The sequence below is a fragment of the Oryctolagus cuniculus genome, chromosome 4 (genome assembly GCF_964237555.1).
Source record: "Oryctolagus cuniculus chromosome 4, mOryCun1.1, whole genome shotgun sequence".
Lineage (NCBI taxonomy): Eukaryota > Metazoa > Chordata > Mammalia > Lagomorpha > Leporidae > Oryctolagus > Oryctolagus cuniculus.
The window spans coordinates 167911161-167933798 of record NC_091435.1 but is presented as its reverse complement, the minus strand read 5'-3'; the positions used below and the strand labels follow the sequence as shown (position 1 = coordinate 167933798).

Genomic DNA, 22638 nt, shown 5'->3' with positions numbered 1-22638 from the left:
GAACCTGACCAGTTGAGCCATCACCTGTTGCCTCCCAAGGTACAGATGAGCAGAGAGCAGGTAGAACAGAACCAAGACTCAGCCCCAGGCCTTCTGATGTGGGCATCCCACATGACAATGCCAGATTCCTCATCCGTGGCTTATTTTCCTAAATAGTTACAGCATGTTCCAGGGGTGGTCCACCTGCCTGTGGACACCTGTTTGCTGATGAGCGAAGTGGAAAAGCTAACTACAAAACAGCCTGTAACCAGATCCCACACCTGGGGGCAGGTGTTTTGGAAACCAAAGGGCTCCATTGGCTGACTGGTGGCTGACAGTTAGAGAGACAGCATTGCTTTGCAGTGTCCAAGAATTCCAGCCCATTGCAACTTTAACTACCTACCTAGTTACACCGTATCAGAAGGTTTGGGTAAACACTCATTCTTCTCTTAAATTATAGGCTGTGTCTCCTTAGATTCACCATACCAGAGAGAAGAAAGTTTCTGAGCCTACCACTTATCCTCCTGATAGACACTCTGGTGAGCCGGTGTCAGACCTCAACCTGTTCTTTGTGAGAAACCGACATTGATGAGTGTTTGTCTAAACGCCTGGCCAGGTTGCTGGCAAGCTCTGCAGGCTATTCCTGGAGACCCAAGATTTCTCCTCATTTGGTCGCCTCTTGTGTTTCACTCCTCCACTCCGGGGGACCCCAGCTCTCTGGTCAGCAGCAAGTAGGTACAGAAGAGCGACCTTTGTCCCTTGGGATTCAGGCAAGAGGTAGGCACAGGAGCAGGGGCAGAGAATCTGCTTGAGTTCCGTTTGGAGGATGTTCTAGGAAAGCTGACCCTGCAGGCCTGTGCTCAGAGGAGGCAGGTTCACCAGAGACAAAGAACATTCGGAGATGCAAGAGACTGGCTGAGTCAGATTTTTGAATATGCAGCGTGTGAAGGTTTCTGTTGCTTGGAGCAGGAACACCCTCCTGCACTGCCCCACCCCATCTTTTCTACATCCTGAACATGCCCCTAGCCCTTGCTATAAAAGTTAGCAAAAGGCTCTCACGCAGGCAGTTTCTTTAGAGAACTTCTGTTTCCAGTGACTCCCTCACTCATCCCAAGTAAAGATATCTCTCCAGTGAGCAGCGCCCACCAGAGGCTGCCTGTTTGGTGATGCCCCAGGCAACTGGGTCCCTCGTTCAAATGAGCTGTTCTCAATCGCTTTCCCTGGAAACTGTGATTCAGGAGCTATAGATCAGGGCCTGTGAGCTGCACTTGAATAGTGGGATTGTGCCTGCACAGTGGAGTCACTCGCAGTGCTGTCCCGAGTATCAGAGTCTGATCCTACTCCCAGGGTTTCTGAAGCCATGGAGAAGAGTTCATTATGGAGGAATGGAGGCCCGAGGTGTTGGGATTTTAGGAAGCACCGAGGGGGCGCTCCTGACAAGTCAGGACTGAGGGTCACTGTGAACTCCCTCCCTTCAGGGCAGGGAGCCTGCTGCTGGCGTGGAGCCCGGCTCCCTTTGCATTTGTTGTCCCCATGCCTCACTTCCTTAGGCTGACAGTGACTGCTCTGTTTATTATGTTTGCACATCATTCTTGTCTGGAGAGGCTGAGCTTCACAGAGAAGTGTGACATCTGAGGACAAAAGTTTCCGTGTTGTGATGGGGAAGCTGACAGCAAAACCCGGCTCTCAGTTTGTTTCTTAGCTGACCCCATAATTCTGCTTTTGCACAGCGAGATCTGAAGGCCTCCTTCTGCAAAAGTTACAGGCACTGACTGAAGAAGTTTGCTGCCACAATTGCTCAAAAACTGTGCTTTTTCTCATTGGACCACTGACCACAGCTTAAGAGTTCCTTAAAATTAACCCTGGGCCCCTTGAAAGAGTCTGTCTATTCAAGGCAAGTTGTTGTTCTCACAGATCGTTGGCCAATTATTTTAGCAGTATTTCTGTGTCACCTTTGTGCGACGGATGTGTGCTTTGTGGCTGTAAAGGGCTGGTGTTATGGTGCAGTGGGCTGGAATAACTGCATTCCCTAGCGGAGGGCCAGTTGGCGTCCCAGCTGCTTCACTCCCAACCCAGCTTCCTGCACATGCACCTGGGTAGGCGGCAGAAGACGGCCCAAGTGCTTGGATTCCTGCTACCCACGTAGAGGTCCTAGATGGAGTTCCAGGATGCTGGCTTCATCCTGGCCCAGCCCTGACTGTGATGGCCATTCAGGGAGTGAATCTGCAGATGAAAGATCAGTTGTTCCCACTGAGCCCCAAATAAAGAAATACAAACATTAAAACAAACAAATAAAGAGGAGGAAGAGCTAAATTAGAAATTTATAAATTACCTTCTGTTTATCTCTCATACAGACAAGTTACTGATTTAGTAATAGAGGGATCCTGGTAAGAGAAAGGAATGTGGGATTAAGAGTCCAGACCCGATTATTTGCTCCTATTTATAGGCCTATGGACTTGACATCTAACCACTCTGGTCTCAGTTTGTTTATCTGTAAAATGGAGTTAAAATTATGCACACCTGGGCTGCAGGAGGAACAGTGGGGTAAGACACACAACTGATTTGTTACCGTTGGTATGCAAATACATACCAGGGCGTTGTTATAGTGGCTGCATGTTGCCTCCACAAATCTTCTCTTCTACACCAAAAACACTTCACTCTCACAGGATCTGCCAAGACCCAAAAGAGCACAGTGTTACCAGAACACACTGTGACTGTTTTCTGTCTCATGTGTATTTGCAGAACTGTTCCGAAATATGACCAGCCTCCCACTGGGGGAACTCGGCTGCAAGCCAGAGCATCAGTTTGTTCCTTCTGCCTTTTCAGGTGACTGGTGCTGTCCAACTTTCTCACCAGCTGGTCCAAACCTAATTGAAAGAGACGTTGCCCTCACCATGTGCCTTTCACTAGAATACATTCATACTAGAGTGTCAATGCTGCTACTAACAGTTGTATTTTAAACCTGTTTGTTTCTCCCTGCGAACCAAAGCCATTCATCATGTTATATACAATCCCAACTTTGTATGAATTATTCTTCAGTGATAAGACCTCTATTTTTAAGGGAATTTTTAGCATGAGACAGTGAGACTTAGATAATGACAGCAGGTGCTCTTGCAGGTGGAATCGGGGCAGGAAAAGGTAATTTGTGGGGAGATGACTGGGACCTTCCTCACTAGTGTATGCAAAAGTATATTTGATATCAGAAACAGTGTGATAAGACACAGGACACAAGGAAGAGGCCTCTAGCAACACCACCCATGGGCCAGCGCTGCATGAGCTGGTGGGCTTCACTTTCTCATTCGATTCTCATAGTCAGCCTGCTGGAGGGGCACTCATTTTAATCTCATGCAAGAGGCTGAGCAGAGAAGTCATGTGGCTTAATTAGGACCATACAGGATGGGCGATTTGTTTGATTCTCAAGCCCGTATGTGTTTTCCTCTATCACCCTGACTCAGGGCAAACCATCCCCAGCAATACCCAGTAGAGACCGACACTTGAAAACTATCAAAGAAAAACACAAACATTGTTGTTTGCTACGTAAGATGGTGCTAGCAAGAGTCGTGTAGCTCCCATTTGTGCCCACTTCCCACGTGGCCTGGTAACGACTATGGTGAAACCTCCGGAATAGGAGTTGGCTGTACATTTCGCTTGATCCTAACAGAGAGTGCAAAACGTGGGCTTCTTCTCCCTCATTTCTTGCCCACGTAGCGTGGCTGTTTGTTCATATCTTCAATCAACTACAAGCAACGTTGGTCAGCAGCTTCAGTCCACCACCTGTAGTTCAGACATACAGCGAGGTGCAGTCACGTAGAGCCTTTGCATTTACGCCAACAGAAGAATAATCCATTAATATAATCCATTAACTTGCTAATTATTTCTGCCTGTTGTGAACAAGTATCATTTGGAGAAACAAGAACGCTTAGATATAAGTGAGGAAAAGCTCTTGCCTTGCTTTTTAAATTTACTGAGACTGCTTTTTAAGTTTTGTGATTAAGATGAGTGTTTAGGCCCACAGCGAATGAACCAATTAACTAGTTTGTTCTTGGGGAGAGAAGGGAGGTTGCTTAAAATTGCAAAGGACGGGGGGCGCAGGTGGTGGGGAGATGCAGCTGTGATGAAAAGCAGGATTTAGAAAACATGCTCTACCATTGTTTGCGGTGGGAGCTTCCATGTCTCATTTCTCTCCCTTCCCTAGGATGGGAATAATGGTATCTGCCTTACTTGGCAAGTGTCGGACCCCAGCCAAGAACCTTGAGTGTAGGTTCTCTATGGCGGAGGTGGGAGCTGATGAGCTGGCGATAGCTATGAGTAACCAGGGCTCCACACCACTGGGACTCTGTGCTAGTTATCCACGGCTGGGCAGAAATTACCTCAACACTGCATGGCTTAAAAGGATGATACTCCCATTTGCCACGTGTATGGCATTTAGGAGTGGCTTATCTGCATGGGCTCTCCTAAGGTTATAGTCATGTACAGTCAAGACGTCGGTCACAGCTATAGTCTGAAAGCCTGAGTGGGGCTGGAAGACCCATTCCCAAGGCAGCTCAGCCCCATGGCTAGTGAGTGGTGCTGCTGACATGAGACAGGAGAACTTAGTTCTTCTCTGTGTGAACTTCTCCACCAGCCACCAACATGTTCTCATGATGTGGTGGCTGCCTTTCTCCAGTAGCAGTGAGATGCAGAAATATCACATTTGTCATATTCTGGTCATCCCAAGTGTGTAGAGCATTTGAAGAGAGTAGAACCAGGCTCTCTCTTGAAGAGAAGAGGATCAGAGAATTTTAATGTATTTTAGAACCAGACACTTGTGGATCACACGTCAGAACTTTACTTTTCCCTGGGCATGGAAGAAGCTGAGTTACTTCCTTACTCATTCCCAAAGCGATTGGCTGAAAATCCTGCAGACAAGAATGAGAAGCACTAGGGGAGAGCAGGGCTTAAGGAATACCCCCTGAGGTTCCAGAGGTGCTGTCAGCCACTGCTGACAAATGGGCTGCCCCAGCTGGATTTCTGCTACCCAAGTGCTATGGATGCTCATGGGACCACGTGGCAGTTGAGGGACTGAGCACAGCGTAAGCCTAACTCTTACTTCGTTACTCCCATTTGTTGTGATCAGAAGAAACTGCCTTCTATTTTCTCCACAGAAAATAAGACGGAGAATTTTTTTCCTAAGACCCCCCTTGCTTGGATTAGTCGATGATTTCCAAATGCCACGAAAACAGGGGTTATCTATAAACATAGCCACATACAATTGCATCCACAAAGACAAATTGCACCCCTCTGTGCTGTGCTATTTCTGGCAGTAACCTTCATTTATAATGCCATCGTTGTGTAATTACAGTCTGCAGTGGCAGATCATGATTTCAAAAAACAATCCCAATCACCATCAGCAGAAATGTGAGGGAAGAGGAATAACAAAACGCCAAGCAATTATAAAGTCCTTGTGAATGCGTTTTCCCATTGCCTCCTCCTGTGTGAGGGCCCTGGGATGCTTTTCCTCTGGGCATGTGTGTGCATGCGCGCGCATGTGTGTGTGTGTGTGTGTACATATTTTCTCTTATTAGGAATCTGGGTGTGGGACTGGAGATTGGACACTCAGTAAAATGGTTCATTACTTGGAGATGACCATTCTTCTTGATTGATTTTTCTGTTCAGTTATCTGTGGTCTTGGCTATAGAGTGGATTTTATGATTTCCTTTACACTTCCCCTTCCTAGGGACACTCTTCATGCATTGCTTCTCCCATAGTTCCTTTTAAAGATTGTTCTTCTATGCTTGAAAGAATAATTTTCCACTTCCAGAATGCACCTGCTCCTCATCCCTGCAGGCCCGCCCCTCTTCCTCCCTTTATGCTTTGGGACACCGCACCCTGTCACTGAGCTCCAAATGCAGCAGCATTCTCTTCTCTGCTGGGCAGCTTTGCAGCTGGGAACTCAAGGGTCTGGGTTGTTTTGTGGTGGTGACACGGTCCTGTTTGCTGCACTCTTGCAAACCTACTGAAACACCTAGTCCCTTTGCAGTATCTGGTAGGCTGCTTTCTGATCTTTTTCATTTCTGGCTTAGGATGCAGTGAAGGCAAAATACACTTTACACAATATGTGCGTTCAATTCCGGGATTGCCCTTTGCTTCCACAACATCTCCTGGGGCTATCTCAAACCAAATTCTACTTCAAAAGAAATATTTGGACACATTGATGAAAATATTCCTTTAGTGCATTGCTATTTGCCAGGTTGACGAAGAAGACTTTCGGGGAAAAAGAGTGGGTATTTTAGATTATTTTTTTATTAAAGATTTATTCATTTATTTGAAAGGCGGAGTTACAGAGAGGTAGAGGAAGAGAGCGAGGTCTTCCATCCACTGGTTGACTCACCAGATGGCTGCAACGGCCAGAGCTGGGCTGATCTGAAGTCAGGAGCCAGGAGCTTCTTCCGGGTCTCCCACGTAGGTGCAGGGGCCCAAGGACTTGGGCCATCTTCTACTGCTTTCCCAGGCCACATCAGAGAGCTGGATTGGAAGTGGAGCAGCCAGGACTAGAACCGGCGTCTGCACGAGATGCCGGCAGTGCAGGTGGCGGCCTTACCTGCTATGCCACAGCGCCAGCCCCTATATTATTATTTATTGTTGTTATTAGCTGGGACTTTATGGTTGATGTCAAAACCAGAAACTAAATTCATTTCAAGAAGTTCTTTTAATTGCTTAATTAAATAAGAAATACTAACCTCTAGACTATTTTTAAATTGCTTTTGAAAAATTAAGAATAGATTACTTCATGTAGGTCTTTTTCACTGGTCTAGGGCAGGAATTCTCCACCTCTGACTCAGTTCACCTGCTCCTCTGCTTGCTCTGGCTTGGAAAGTCTTGCTCTTGAACTGCTGGCTAAGGATTTCCTGTCTACCGTGTCTTCCACCACTGATAGCGTTTCTCCTCAGCTGTGGTAACCACACAAATCCGCTAATAAATTAACGACTCAGGATTGCTGTGTTAGAGGTGTGGGATAGAATGCAGTGAAGTGCAACAAATTATTTTTATCTCCCGCTCCCTGTTAAGCAGCAGTTGTTATTCTATTATCTGGGTTTTGAATCTAGCTGTTTGATCCTCCAAGTCTAAAAGCAGCTTCCGTGCCCTGTTTTATGATGGTGGGGTTTTATGATGTCACTTGCGGCTATAAATTGCTCTGGTTGAGCCACATCCGCTTGCCACATCCTGGAAATACGTTCAGCTATATTTTCCCCCCGCACACCTATATTTTGTGGCCCATAGCGATGCTACTTCCACATAGATCTTTCTCTCTCTTCCTCACAACCCCACCATTTCACAAGCGACAGCAAATACAACATTCCACTTTTGCCACCCCATATCACCTTGTTGTTTTTTATTTAACTATTGATATATACGATCAACTGTTGACTGGGAGGTTTGCACCGAGCTTGTCTGTCTCTCTCTCTCTCTCTCTCTCTCTCTCTTTCTGATGCTACAATTAGATTCAACTAGAGAAAACGGCGATTGGAAATGCTTACATTCTCAGACTTGCCTCCATCTGGACATTCTGAAAAGACAAAGGAAGGGTTTGATGCCATTAGACAAGTGACAGTGAGGTCATTGCATCCTTTCTTGAGCTCAGCCTGGGTACGGACAAACGGGGGACTTAGAGTGATGTGTTGCCATCAGCTCTGGGATCAACTCTTACTGTTGTGCATCGGTGGATGGAAGGAAAGAAAGAGGAGCTGGGAGGAGGAGGAAGAGAGGAGGTAAGAAGGAAAGCAAAGGACGTGGCTCTCTGCTCATGCCTGGAGCGGACACAGGTTGAGGTTAATGGGGTGCAACCGACTTTCTCATGTCTGCTTCATCCTCCTCTTCCTGTTGACTTGCTTCCTGCTAATTCTGGCTTGCTCATGACTCCTCAGGGCCTCTACAGCAGTCTCCTGACTTTCTTTTTCTCTCAGGCTTTTGTGTTTTCAAATACCCAAGAAAGGGAATCTGACGCACACACCCTGCCTTTTCCCCTATAGCCACTCCAGAGGTTGTGGGCAGGTTTGCCTGCTCTTGCTTTAGATTTGCGTGCTTGAATGTGGCTGGGATGGCTGGACCACACAGTAGCAAACCTCCTGTTCCAGTCTCTCCTCGGGTTCTCTTACCCAGCAGACACACACAGTTCAGGCTTATAATGAATTGTGTACTCTACGTGAATATAAGCAAAAGAGCCCGCAAACAAAGGAATCTAACAGATGGGCAGTTGGGTGCTGGTTGTCACTACTTCTGGTTCAAAAGGAATGGCTTCTGTGTTAAAATCCACAGCAGGAAACAACGACTACAAGCAAAAAAACTCTCAAGAGTGGTTTAACTGATGGAAGCATTTACAAACAATCACTTATGCCCTTAGAGAATGAATGAAAGATCAAAACTGGAATAGCAGAACAAAGAACCTTCCCCCCTTTTCTGCTTGAGAAAACCACCCAAGGACTGGAGATTTCATTATTCTATTGTTGTTCATATATGAATGCAAATATATATAATCCAGAAATCAGCTGAAGACATTCCTGCCTGTATATATATGCATAAACTTGAGATCTATACAAACTTGCCTTTAGTGCTTGAATTATACGGTCCATGGAGCTTTAAATCCAAGATTTAGGGTGGGGATGTGAGTAGGGCAGATGCTTGTGTCCTTCTGGCTTCCTTTGCCACTTGGGCTTCCCTGCCTTGAATCTGCTTTAGCCTTTTTTTCTTTTTAAAAAAGATTTGTTTATTTATTTGAAAGTCAGAGTTACACAGAGAGAGGAGAGGTGTGGCGGGGGGTGGGGTGGGGGTCTTCCGTCTGATGGTTCACTTCCCAACTGGCTGCAATGGCTGGAACTGCGTTGATCCGAAGCCAGGAGCCAGGAGCTTCTTCCAGTTCTCCCACATGGATGCAGGAGCCCAAGTACTTGAGCCATCTTCTACTGCTTTCCCAGGCCATGAGCAGAGAGCTGGATCGGAAGTGGAGCAGCTGGGTCTCCAACCGGCGCCCATATGAGATGCTGGAGCTTCAGGCCGGGGCTTTAACCCACTACGCCACAGTGCCAGCCCCTGCTTTAGTCTTGTAGCCACATCTGCTTTAATATGAAGCTCTCCCTCTGGGGGAAGGTCTCTTCTTCTCTTCTAGCCCTGAATGACCCAAAGTCTTCCATTTCTCTTCTTTTTTTGCAGAGCAGCTCACTCCGGATTTCTTCTCCAAGAATACCTAAACAGAATGTGGGACTCCACTGCACAGTCTTGGTGCCTATGAGACGGCAGAGGGATTGTAACAGTATATAGACAACAAAGAAGGCACCCAGTACTTCATAAAACCTCACTCAAGTGTGAGATGAGAACCATTAGCTCCCTTTTGTCAATGAAAAACTTCACTCCTGAGGTTACGTGAGGAGCTTGGGTGTGTCCACAACCAGTGTGACAGCCTAAATGCTAACAAGAAAGTTGTGCTAGATTCCAGCAAATTCAAGGAATGTCACAGCCTTCAGATGCCTGCATTTTAACAAGACCTTTCAACCTGATGGACCAGGTGAGTCACTCTGTTTCTGGGTGAATGGCCATTGCGAGAGAATGCATAAATTGAGCAAAAATTAGAATGGACTTTCAGCCCTTTCCGGTGGCCAAATCTTCCTACCCTCTCCTGATATCACCTTGATTTCATCTGGGGTGTGGGAAACACAGGTGGGACATGCTTTTTAGAAGATTTTTCTAGATTTGTTGATTGATCTTTTCTAAGACTGCAAGACTCAACACAAGTATCAATTGTCCCTGAATCCATTTATCAGCTCAGTACAATTCTAGCAAAATCTCAGTATGTTGTTTTCTTCTCTTTTGAACTTTTTTTCATTGTAGTGAAAAACACACAACACAAAATTGACCACCTTAACTAATTTTAAGTGTACAGTTCAGTGGTATTAAATACGTTAACAATGATGAGCAACCATCCCTTCATCCATCTCCATGACAGTTTGTGTTGTGGGCTGGATCACCACTTTATGTGGTGGGGGTAAGGGGCCCAACTATTTTATTCCAGGTTCTTGCCTTTATGTGAGATAAGAATTCAGTGTAGAGACAGAGAAAGTACAAGAACGAGAGCAGGATTTATCTGCAGAGAGCAAATGAGTGCACGTTCAGAGGTGAACACAGGAAGCCCCCTGAGGGGAGCTGTACACCATGTGGAGAAGGTGCCTCCTGGAGAGAAAAATGCATCCCACCTTGGTTCAGTGGCCCCCTTTATTGGGTCCCCAATAATTGGTGGAGTTTGGTGGGGTTCTGTATGGATCACGTCCTCAGGGAAGGTTTTCATGGGGTCTGCATGTGAAGCTCAGTGCACACCTGCTAAAGGCATCTTCTTTCTGGAGGGGAGACTCAGGTGCATCATGGGAAACTGAGTGTGCTGGGTTGGCACGCAAGGTGGGGTGGAGCCAGTGACTGCTGGAAAGCACTCAACACCCTTGTCCACTTCTGTGCTTAGTCCCTCATTTCCATATGGTAAAACTAACACTGCACGCGTTGGACAATGCTGTTCTCCCCTCCTCCCAGCGCCCTGGCAGTCACCACTCTAACTTCTGTCTCCATGAATTTGGCACTGCCAGGTACTTCAGGTAAATGAAATCACACATTTTTTTTTTTTGGTTTTCCTCTGGTGTGATTGACTTACTCCATTTCACACAATGCCCACGAAGTTCCTCCATATGTGTTATGTGTAAGAAATCCCTTCCTTTTGGGCTGCCATTGTGGTGTAGCAGGTAAAGCCCACTGCAGGTGAGGCTGGCATTCCATACGGGCCTGGGTTTGTGTCCTGGCTGCTCCCCTTCCAATCCAGCTCCCTCCAATGGCCTGGGAAAGCAGCGGAAAATGGCTCAAGTACCTGGGCCCCTGCCACCCACGTGGGAGACCTGAAAGAAGCTCCTAGATCCTGGCTCCTGGTCCTGGCTTTGGCTTGGTCCAGCCACAACTGTGGTAGCCATCTGGAAAATCAATCAGTGGGTAGAAGATCTCTCTCTCTCTCTCTCTCTCTCTCTCTCTCTCTCTATCTCAGACTTTCAAATAAAATAAATAAATCTTAAAAAAAAAGAAGTTCCCTTCTTTCAATGTAGTGTTTTAGCCCATTGTGCGGCTGTTCCTCTGTATTCTCAGGGGAATGGTTCCAGGACACCCCCACTCCCCCGCCCCACAGCAAAATCTATGGATTCCAAAGTCCCTATGCACATCCCACTGTGTCCTTTAACTCTAGACTATTTTTAATAACTAATACAACATAAGTACTATCTAAGTAATTGTTCTCCTGTATTGCTTAGGGACTAATTACAAGGAAAAAAAAGGTCTGTTCACATTCAGTGTGCAATTTGTTTCCAAATACTTTCTTTTAAAAAATATTAATATATTTATTTTAATGTAGGGATGGTGAGGGGGAGAGAGAGAGAGAGAGAGAGAGAGAGAGAGAAATCTTTTATCTTCTTGTACACTCTCCTAAAAGCATGCAACATATGGAATGGAGCCAGGCTGAAGGCAGGAGACAAGAACTCAATCCACATCTCCTACATCAGTGAGGGACTCAAGAGCTTGAGCCATTACCCAACCTCCAAGAGTGTTCATTAGCACAGAGCTGGATCAGAAGCAGAGGCGAGACTCAAAACCAAACACTTCAGTATGGATATGGGAATCTCAGGTGGCATGTTAACTGCTTCACCAAATGCCTGCCCCCTAAATATTTTCCATACAAGGCTGCTTGAATCACGAGTGTAGCAGCAGTGTAGAAAGAGGGCTGACTGTATACCGCATTTTCTTTTTCCATTCATCTGTTGATGGACACCTGGATAGCTTCCCTGATTTTGCTGCTAAGTACATGGGTGTACAAATATCTCTTGGAGAGCCTGCTTTGAATTCTTTCGGCTGTAAGCGCAGAATTACTGGATTATATGGTTACTCTATTTTTCACTTTTATGAGGAACTGCCCCACTGTTTGGCACAGAGGCTGTGTGACTTTGCATTCCCACCAACAGGGCACAGGCTTGCAGTTTCTCCACATTCCTGGCTTGTTGTTTATGTTTTACTGATAGCTAATGAACGCGACACAGGATCTTACTGCAGTTTCGATTTGCATTTCCCTGATGATGAGTGATGTTGAGCATCTTTTCATGTACTTAGTGGCCATTTCTATTATCTTCTTTCTTTAAAAAAGGTTTATTTATTTGAAAGAGTTATGGAAAGGGAGGGAGAGACAAAGGGAAAGATCTTCCAGCCCACGGGTTCACGCCCCAGATGGCTGCAACCACCAGAGCTATGCCAGACAGAAACCAGGAGCCAGGAGCTTCTTCCCGGTCTCCCACGTGGATGCAGGGCCCAAGCACTTGGGCCACCTTCTGCTGCTTTTCCCAGGCTCATCAGCAGGGAGCTGGATCTGAAATGCAGCAGCTGGGACGTGAACCGGTTCCATATGGGATGCTTTACCTACTACTCCACAGTGCTGGCTCCCATTTATATATATTCCTTGAAGAAATGCCTATTAAAATCACTTTCTAATTCTTAAATTGGGCTTTGTGGGGTTCAAATTTAGGATGCAGGAGTTCTCCAAATATCATAATCTTCATAAAGATCATTAATTTTCATCAGATATATAATATATAAATATTGTTTCTCATTCTGTATACTTCCTTCTTTTAAAATCTTATGGTGTCTTTCGATGCACAATTTAAAAAACTTCTCGTAAATCCTAATTCATTCATTTTTTCTGTTGTTTCTTGGGCCTTTTATGTCATATCCAAGAAATATTGCTGAATCCAGTGATATGAAGCTTTTTTAAGATTTTTATTTAATGAATAGAAATTTTCGTATGTATAGTGTTCCTTCCCCACATTCCCTCCCACCCACACTCCCTTCCCACCTTGCACTCCCTCTCCCATTCCATTTTCCATTAAAATCTGTTTTTAATTGACTTTATATACAGAAGACCAACTCTTTACTAAGGAGAGATTTCAATTATTTGTAGCCACATAGACACACAAAGTATTAACTACAGTTTGAAGACAAGTTTTACTGTTAATTCTTATAGTACAACTCATTAAGGACAGGGGTCCAGCATGGGGAGCAAGTGCACAGTGACTCCTGTTGTTGATGTAACTGACACTCTTATTTATGATGTCAGTGCTCACCTGAGGCTCTTGACATGAGCTGCCAAGGCTATGGAAATCTTTTGAGTTCACAAATTCCGTCAGTTTTTAGACAGGGCCATAGTCAAAGGGGAAGTTCTCTCCTCCCTTCAGAGAAAAGTGCATCCTTCTTTGATGGCCCTTTCTTTCCACTGGGATCTCACTCACAGAGATCCTTCATTCAGAACTGTTTTTGCCACTAGGTCTTGGCTTTCCATGCCTGAAATGCTGTCATGGTGTTTTCAGTCAGGCCTTAGGGCTGATTCTGAGATCAGGATGCTGTTTTGGGTATTTGTCATTCTATGTGTCTGCTTCCCATGTTGCCCATGTTTTCTTCTAGGAATTTTATGGTTTTAGGGTTTACATTTAAGTCTTTGATCCACTTATGTATTAATTTTTGTGTATCATTTTATGCAAGGGCCCAATTAAGTGATTGTACAGCACACTGTGCTTTTTAAAATAGATATAAACTTATTTTAAAACCTATGTGAAAATACACAGGACTTCGAATAGATAATGTCAGGAAGAAGCAGAATTTAGAGGTAATCATTCTACCTAATGTTTTTCTAAGAAAAGATTTATTTCATTTATTTGAAAGGTAGAGTGACAGAGAGAAAGGGAGAGACAGAGATAAAGAGATATTTCATTCACTGGTTCACTCCTCAAATAACTGCAATGGCTGGGGCTGAGCGAGGCCAAGCTAAATGCCAGGAACTCCATCCAGGTCTCCAGTGGGTGGCTGGGGCCCAAGCTCTTGAGTTATCATCTGCTGTTTCCCAGGTGGGAGCTGGATGAGAAGTGGAGCATCTGGGACTTGAACTGACGCTCTGATATAGGAAGCTGGTGGTGCAAGCAGCACTTAACCCACTGTACCACAAGGCTGGCTCCTTACTTGATCTTAACACTTGCTATATAGTTCTAGTAACCAAGACAGAGGGAATTGCTGGAGGGGTAGGCACATAGATCAGTGGTATCAAAAAGAGAACTCATCTACTGACCCACAGGGGTGTGCCTCACTGATGTTTGACAAGAGTGGAAAAACCATCCAGGCGGGATGAAAATCATCTCTTCAACAAATGCTGCTGGAGCAATTGGACACTCTTAAGGAAAAGAAAAACAGAAAAAAAAAAAAAAAAAAAAACCTCATCCTGAACTCCATACCTTATATAAAAATTAACTCAAAGTGCACAATAGGTTTATATGTAAAATGAAAACTAAAAAACTTTTGGGGAAAAGCAGAGTGGAAAATCTTCCAAACCCAGCAAAGCTTAGCAAAGAGTTCTTAGACTTGGTACCCAAAGCTTGGTCCACAGGAGCAAAAACTGATCAAAGGAGCCTTGCTGTGAAAGACTCTGTTGACAGGATAAGAATGCAAACTACAGACTGGAGAAAATATTTGTAAACCACAAATTTGACAAAGGATTTGTATCTAAAATACATAAAGAACTCTTAAAATTGAACCATAAAATTTAAACAAATAATCCAATTAGAAAATGGGCAAAATACATGAACAGACGTTTTGCTGAAGAGAACGTACAGATGGCCAATAAGCACATGAAAAGATGTACAACATCATCTGCCATCTGGGGAATGCAAATTAAATCCACAGTGACGTATACTACACCAATCAGAATGACTGGAATAACTTCTAAAAGCAACAGTATTACCAAATGCTGGCAGGAGTGTGGAGAAAGTAGGCTGCCTGTGCATGGCTGTGGTGATGAAAAACGGTACAACCACTGTAGAAAAATCACTTGGCAGTCTCTTATAAAATTAAAAATACACTTACCACACAACCTAGGAATTGTTCTCTTGGACATTTATCACAGATAATGAAAATTATGTTCACACAAAAATTCACTCACAAATGTTCACAGCAGCTCCAAATTGGAAACAGCCCAGATGTGTTTCCGTGTGTGAGTGATTGAACAAATTGTGTTATATCTGCCAGCACCGCGGCTCAATAGGCTAATCCTCTGCCTGCAGCGCTGGCACACTGGGTTCTAGTCCAGGTCGGGCCGCTGGATTCTGTCCCGGTTGCCCCTCTTCCAGGCCAGCTCTCTGCTATGGCCCGGAAGTGCAGTGGAGGATGGCCCAAGTCCTTGGGCCCTGCACCCGCCTGGGAGACCAGGAGAAGCACCTGGCTCCTGCCTTCGGATCAGCGTGATGTGCCGGCCGCAGCACGCTGGCTGTGGCGGCCATTGGAGGGTGAACCAATAGCAAAAGGAAGACCTTTCTCTCTCTTTCTCTGTGTCTCTCTCTCTCTCACTGTCCACTCTGTCTGTCAATAAAAATAAAAAATAAACCAAAAAACAAAAAACAAATTGTGTTATATCTATACCTTGGAATACCACTCAGCAAGAAAAAGGAATGAATTATTGATTTATGCAACAACTTTTATGGTTCTCAGGCAAACGATACTTAGTAAGAAAAGCAAAAACGAACAGCTTACACTGTATAATTCCATTCGAAAACAAAGCATTCTTACAATGAAAAAAACTCATGCAGACAGGGAATAAATTAGGGGATGCCCTGGAGCTTTTCCGTGTCTTGACTGTGTTAGTCACACAAATCTACACACACAATAAAATTGCATAGAGCTAAACACACCCACCCACACACACACTCACACACACACACACACACACACACATACACACATCCACAGGTAGTGCTTGCAGAATGGATGAACTATGATTAAGTTAGGTGGATTCAGTCAACGTCGATGTCCTGGTTGTGATAATACACTACAGTTATGGATGATGTTACCAGTGGGGAAAATTGGGAACAACTACGCGTGTGTCAATAGTCTCAAAACAAAATTAAAGAGAAGCCAAGTCACCTTTGAGATCCAGAAGACCCCAGTCCAGCAAAAGCGAGGTCCACATGCTTCCAAGGATTGTGGTAATCTCTCCATGTGTCAGCCTTCACTGTCTGCAGTCCGTGGAATGGTGCCCACTAAAGGCTTCCCAGATGAATAAAATCTTCTTTTGATGTCCATTTCCTAATGAAGTCTCCAATAGATTATTTAACTTTGTCGCAATTACATTTTTAAAAGATTTTTATTTATTTATTTGTGAGGTAGAGCTACAGATTAAGAGAGGGAGAGACAGAAAGGGGTCTTCCATATTCTGGTTCACTCCCCCAGATGGCTGCAATGGCTGGAGCTGGAGTGATTCAAAGCCAGGAGCCAGGAGCTTCTTCCAGGTCTCCCACATAGGTGCAGGGGCCCAAGTGCTTGGGCCATCTGCTGCTGCTTTCCCTGGCCATAAGCAGAGAGCTGGATTGGAAGAGAAGCAGCCAGGACACAAACCAGCACCCATATGGGATGCTGGTGTCACAGGCGGAGGCTTAGCCTACTATACCAGAGTGCTGGCCCCTTTTTTACTGCAGTTCTTCTGCCACATTATTTTAACATTATCTCATGACTAAGTGACAAAGCCAGATCTCAAAAGGGAATGCAATGTGTTGATGAGCACACAGTGGAATTCCTAACTTTTAACCAATGGATCCAAAGACCCCAGAATCAGAGTTGACAATCCAAACTGTAAGAATAAGGAAGAAAGTGATTGCCATGTACTCTGGATTGATTCTGCCCTAGGACAGACCACCAAACATCCCTTCAGTGGAGAAGAAAAAAGTTTAGTTGTAGTTACTTTCAGAAACAAAGACTTCTGAGGTCAAGACAATGTAACTGCAATTCTCTGAGTCACCACGGTAAAACAAAACTTGGTGATTGTTTTGCACAGAAGTTCAAGAGTTTTGTTTCCCGTTTGTCACTTGGAATAGGAGTTGATCATAAAAACAGCCATTTGAGAATAGCACAGCCATGCAAACAAGGATTTTTTAGAGTAGTTTCTAGATAGCGGGCTGGATTTTCTCACTATGCATCGGAGGTGACAGAGTGTTTTGTCACAGTCTTCCCTCTCTCAACCTTTTAAGACTGAGTTTGGAAGCGTTCCCATTCAACATTTGATGGGGTTCATTTATAGGGCTAATTGCCTTATATGGCCACACAGAAATTCAATCAAGACCAGGGAAGAAGAAATAATGAAGCAGAAATGCAGGCAAAGGCTGGACTCACACCAAGTATTGCACGGGATGCTGGGGTTGAGTCTGCTCTGTAACTGAGGACGCAGACTCTCACCCACGTCTGCAGAAGCTCCAGAGATCTGAAGGGCCTCTGGGAATTTATGCCACACCACGAGTCATTTCCTCAATGGTCCGCCCTATCTTATGGGATTATGTTAAGTGCTAAATAAAGCACCGTCCCTGGCATAGAAAAGGCACTGTCCTTGTTGTGGCTGCTATTATTATTATTACTACTAATATTATTTTGACGGTCGAGATTTGGGGTTGAGAGAGGCATCACTGGTAACCTCATTGCCTCCCTGAATGATATCAGAGCTGGAAAGAGATCTCAGCATGGTGGAGGGTTATTCTCATTGCCTGCTCCCCGTTCTTGCTTTGTGAAGGATCATGCATAGTTTTCGTCGTCTCCAAACTGGGCAGATAAGGCAGGATCACTCCTCCTTGCAGAGTGCTATGTATTCAACATTTCTTAGTTATGGTATTAAGAGTCCTGGTGTCTGGCCATGATAGTTCAGCACACTTATCTATAGTCATGCCCTAAGAACATCTTTCCATAACAAAGTGGAATGATGTATCCTGGCCTGTTGTCATCTCTAAAAACGATTTCCTACCCAGCTAATATAATGGTTGGCTTACAACAACGTGTCTTAGTTTGCTTCATGTTGAACTCTGTGTCAACATTCCTGATGCTCAAATCTGCAGTGGGTAGTGCTGACTTTGGCCCTGTAGCCAGAAAAATTGCTCTGAACAACTTATACTCAGCCAGAGCAGATGCTACGATTTCATTACTTGGGACCACTGTCAGCTCTGCAGAGCCCAGTGTAGCCACTATCCCCTGCCAGATTTGTCTCTGTCTCAGTGTCAAGTTGGAGTGGCAGACACAGCTTTATTGATATTGCCTTCTGGACATTTCCCACTTACCAATATGTTTGATTCTTGGAAATCTGATTTAGTTTACCCCAACAAAATCCCATAACGTCTAATGTGAGCACAGGGCTTAAGATTAGGTTTTAAGTTGTTCATTTGTGATTCACTTGGCCAGTGATAAAGGGTAATTCTGGAAAACTAACCTTGCAAACACGTATTTTTGACAACCCCAGTTGGCTTTTCACATCTACCGCGCTCCATGATCTGTCTTCTCTAACATTATACTTCAACGATGACACCTGGGGTATTTACTCCCAAAAGTCATCTCAAGTTCAGATTTCAAATTGAACCCAAACCAGAACACAGCTGAATATATTTTATATGAATTAGTAAATAAAAGAAGAAGAAAAACAAATGTCTGATAAACATGAAGATGTCCAACTTCTATTAGAACAATGCACATCAAAACGAGATGGGATTCTAAAATTTTGAATTGATGAAAATTTTTTGGGGTCCAAAAAAGTAGTGCTTTCCCTAAACAAATTCCTAAGCATTGTATTTTAATGAAATAGATTTTTAAAAAATATCTTTAGTATACAGGATTTAGCTCATGGGAGCCCATCAGCTAAAGTAACCCAAGGCCCAGAACCTAGCAGCCTGTTCTAAACTAGAGCATTTGGGTATTGGTTGGGTGGGAGTTGAGAAGCTGAGCAATGGAAGCACTCAATACCTTGTTCTCTAGTTGCTTATGGAGATTCTAAACCACAAATTGTGATTTGATGGAAGATGCTGGAAGGGATGGAAATAATACCCAGTACTTTCTGTGGGGCGTATCTACTGGGCAAGCATTATGCCAGTGGGACAGACAAGAGACATATATAACACATTCCTTGATTTTAAGGGCCTCAAAGTTGGTGGGACTGAATAACAGTTCAAACAGCAAACCACTGGAGGGAAAACTGTCTATGCTCTGTGGTCAGTTGGATGAAACAGAGACGGCATTGGGGGCAATAATCCAAAAAAAAAAAAAAAAAAGTTGTGGTGCTTGAACTGCCTTTCTGAGAAAGTGTGGGCAAAGGCTCAAGGGGCAGAGATAAGACGTGCAGGATGGGTTCCCACATGAGACAAACGGGCAGAAGGAGTGGAATTCATTTGAGTGGAAGAGAAGGAGTGGAACTCATTTGCAAGAGCAAAGCTTAATAAGCAAGAAGGCTCTCCTTGGGAAGAAATTAAAAGGATGAGGCTGTCCAGCTGAAACTTGATTGTGAGGGCTCTCCACGACAGGGAGAAAAGCCTGGAACTGAAGCAGAAAGCCACAGGCAAATATTTCATCTCAGGGAACATTTATTGGACATCTGCTCTGTGTTCTCAGGGTTCTGAGGAAATAGGGACAAACAGCACGTGGCCCTGGATCAGTGGAGTTTGCAGGTGATAGCAGATGATAGATGTGGAAGTAGAACCTCGGAAAGATTAATCTTGCAGGAGTGTAGCAAAGAGGTGGAGGATGAAGGGACCCCCCAGCAAAGGCTCTGGCAGAATCCTCAAATCTGACCTGGGGGCCAGGCATGTCCAGCAGCTTTCTTAGGAATATTAAAACTCAATGGTGACTTGATCAGCCCTCACCCTGACTGTTGATGAGCAACTTAATATGTTATCCCTCTTAGTATTTGTTTTTGTTTGTTTTACTTAATACTTTTGGTTGAATACTCTAATCAATACACAATTCTTCTTAAGTGCTGAAACTTAACTGAAAAGTGATCCCTGTTAAATATAAGAGTGGGAATAAGAGAGGGAAGAGATGTGCAATTCGGGACATGCTCAAGCTGACTTGCCCCAAACGGTAGAGTTAGAAACATACCAGGGGATTCCAATTCAATCCCATCAAGGTGGCATGTAGCAATGCCATCTCACTAGTCCCAGTGATCAATTTCTGTTCACAATTGATCATAATGATAGGACTAAGAACCAAAGGGATCACATAAACAAGAATAGTGTCTGCAAATACTAGCTGATAGAATAAAAAAGGGAGAGAACGATCCAACATGGGAAGTGAGATACACAGCAGACCCATAGAATGGCAGATGTCCTAAACAGCACTCTGGCCTCAGAATCAGCCCTTAAGGCATGCAGATTTGGCTGAAAAGCCCATGAGAGTATTTCAGGCATGGAAAGCCAAGACACTCTGGGGAAAAAAAAAAACCTAAATGAAAGATCTCCACGAGTGAGATCCCAGTGGAAAGAACGGGTCATCAAAGAAGGAAGTACCTTTCTCTGAAGGGAGGAGAGAACTTCCACTTTGACCATGGCCTTGTCTAAATATGATCAGAGTCGGTGAACTCAGGGGGCTTCCATAGCCTTGGCAGCTCATGACAGGAGCCTAGGGTGATTACTGATGCCATAAACAAGAGTGTCAATTTGTTAAGTCAACAACAGGAGTCACTGTGCACTTGCTTCTCATGTAGGATCTTTGTCCTTAGTGTGCTGTACATTGAGATTTAATGCTATAACTAGTACTCAAACAGTATTTTTCACTTTATGTTTCTGTGTGGGAGGAAACTGTTGAAATCTTTACTTAATGTATGCTAAACTGATCTGTATATAAAGAGAATCGAAAATGAATCTTGATGTGAATGGAAGGGGAGAGGGAGTGGGAAAGGGGAGGGTTGCGGGTGGAAGGGACGTTATGGGGGGGAAGGCATTGTACTCCATAAGCTGTACTTTGGATATTTATATTCATTAAATAAAAGGAAAAAAAAAAAACAAAAAACAAAAAAACTCAATGGTTTCAGTGTTGGAGGGTCAGTGGGATTTGTTTGAGACAAGAAGATAAGTTAAATTTGCTAGATTTGGCAAATAAAAGTTTTTAAAGTATACCGTGTCCTCTGTGACATTTGTTGTTTATCTAAAATGACTGAATTTCATACTGCCATACTGAATTTCATCTGGCAACTCTAGGAAAAGTCTTATTTAATATCTTGCTGCAGATTTAAAAGCTCAATTCTTATGGTAAAGCAAGTACACGTTGGTTGCAGTTTGCCGAATGCTCAGGAGCAAGCAGGCCCAGTTGGGTGTGTTTGAGCATTTGTATGGAGTGCTTGAGAAAGGCCTGCCATACCACGTCAGTTAACCAGCACACGAGAGCAACTCCTTGCCGCAAACGTCCTTACAGAGAAGAATCTTACATCATGACAATTTTATGAAATTTTAACAGCTTCTAATAAGAGTTCATACTAGTGACATTCTCTTTGACCGAGGCATAAAGAACTAAACATACACGTGTAAAAGAGTAATCACCACATTCGCTTATTCTGGTCCTTATTCCTAAATGCCATTGATTCTGTTTGACTGTGCAAAGACAAAGAAGGAGAAGGGAAGTGCCTTCTGCACAATTCTGTTTTACCATCAAGGATTCCAGTTAGTTGCTGTTTCCAATCTGCAAAATTCAGCAAAACCTGTTGAGCTTGCCAACCACTTGCCAAAGCACAAAACAAAAGAAAACCACCCGAAATCCCAGACAACTGAAAAAGGCAGGTGTGATAAAGAGTAAGTAGTAGTGGTTGTGTGTGTGTGTGTGTGTGTGTGTGTGTGTAGGGGGCTTGGGCATCAGTGTTACTCTCAGTAGGTTCATAATGTTTCTTTTTTGCTGCTGCTTTTTTAAAACAGGAAAGGGATTTGATAGACATTGTTGTGTTACAGAATCTTGAAAACCTGGGGATGTGGTTTCCAGCTTTGTCATTTGTGTAATAAAATTCCATAGTCTGGCTGGCGCCGTGGCTCAATAGGCTAATCCTCCACCTTGCGGCGCCGGCACACCGGGTTCTAGTCCCGGTTGGGGCGCCGGATTCTGTCCCGGTTGCCCCTCTTCCAGGCCAGCTCTCTGCTATGGCCAGGGAGTGCAGTGGAGGATGGCCCAGGTGCTTGGGCCCTGCACCCCATGGGAGACCAGGAAAAGCACCTGGATCCTGGCTCCTGCCATCGGATCAGCGCGGTGCGCCGGCTGCAGCGGCGGCCATTGGAGGGTGAACCAACGGCAAAGTAAGACCTTTCTCTCTCTGTCTCTCTCTCTCACTGTCCACTCTGCCTGTCAAAAATAATAAAAAAAAAAAAATAAAAAAAAATAAAAAAAAATAAAATTCCATAGTCACAAAACCATGGGAGCCAGAGCATTTGTAAGAATTGGGTTTTTGTTGAAATACATAATAATTGCCCAAAGGTGTGGTTTAACCCAGGGATTTGTGAATCATAACAAAGGGACTCACGGAGGATATGCAGTGTGATCAGGCATCTCTGGGTGGCAAGGGGCAGAAATCTAAGGAAGCACATGTGAGAAGCAGTTTAATTCAGGGGCTCTAATGGTATTTTGTAGGAAGTGTAGATAGTGGAACCAGAAAGCTCTGAGGTACTCCTCTCTCCTCTCTGCCTTTGTCACTCTCCCCAAACTCATGGATTTACTGCACCAATTTCAGAAAGTAGGGGTCAGAGGCTCAGCTGGTTTGCATAATTTTCTGAGCCCTGCAGTTGGGCTAAGTTCTGCAGTGTT

General features: G+C 44.4%; 1 long non-coding RNA gene across 1 annotated transcript in view; it reads left to right on the top strand.

Moving 5' to 3' along the window:
• Positions 1-22638, top strand: part of LOC138849406 (uncharacterized) — a 294363-nt gene that overhangs the window by 137530 nt on the left and 134195 nt on the right. The window contains exon 2 of the long non-coding RNA XR_011388232.1: positions 9171-9517. This is a non-coding gene — a long non-coding RNA (uncharacterized lncRNA). The remainder of the gene's footprint in view (positions 1-9170; positions 9518-22638) is intronic.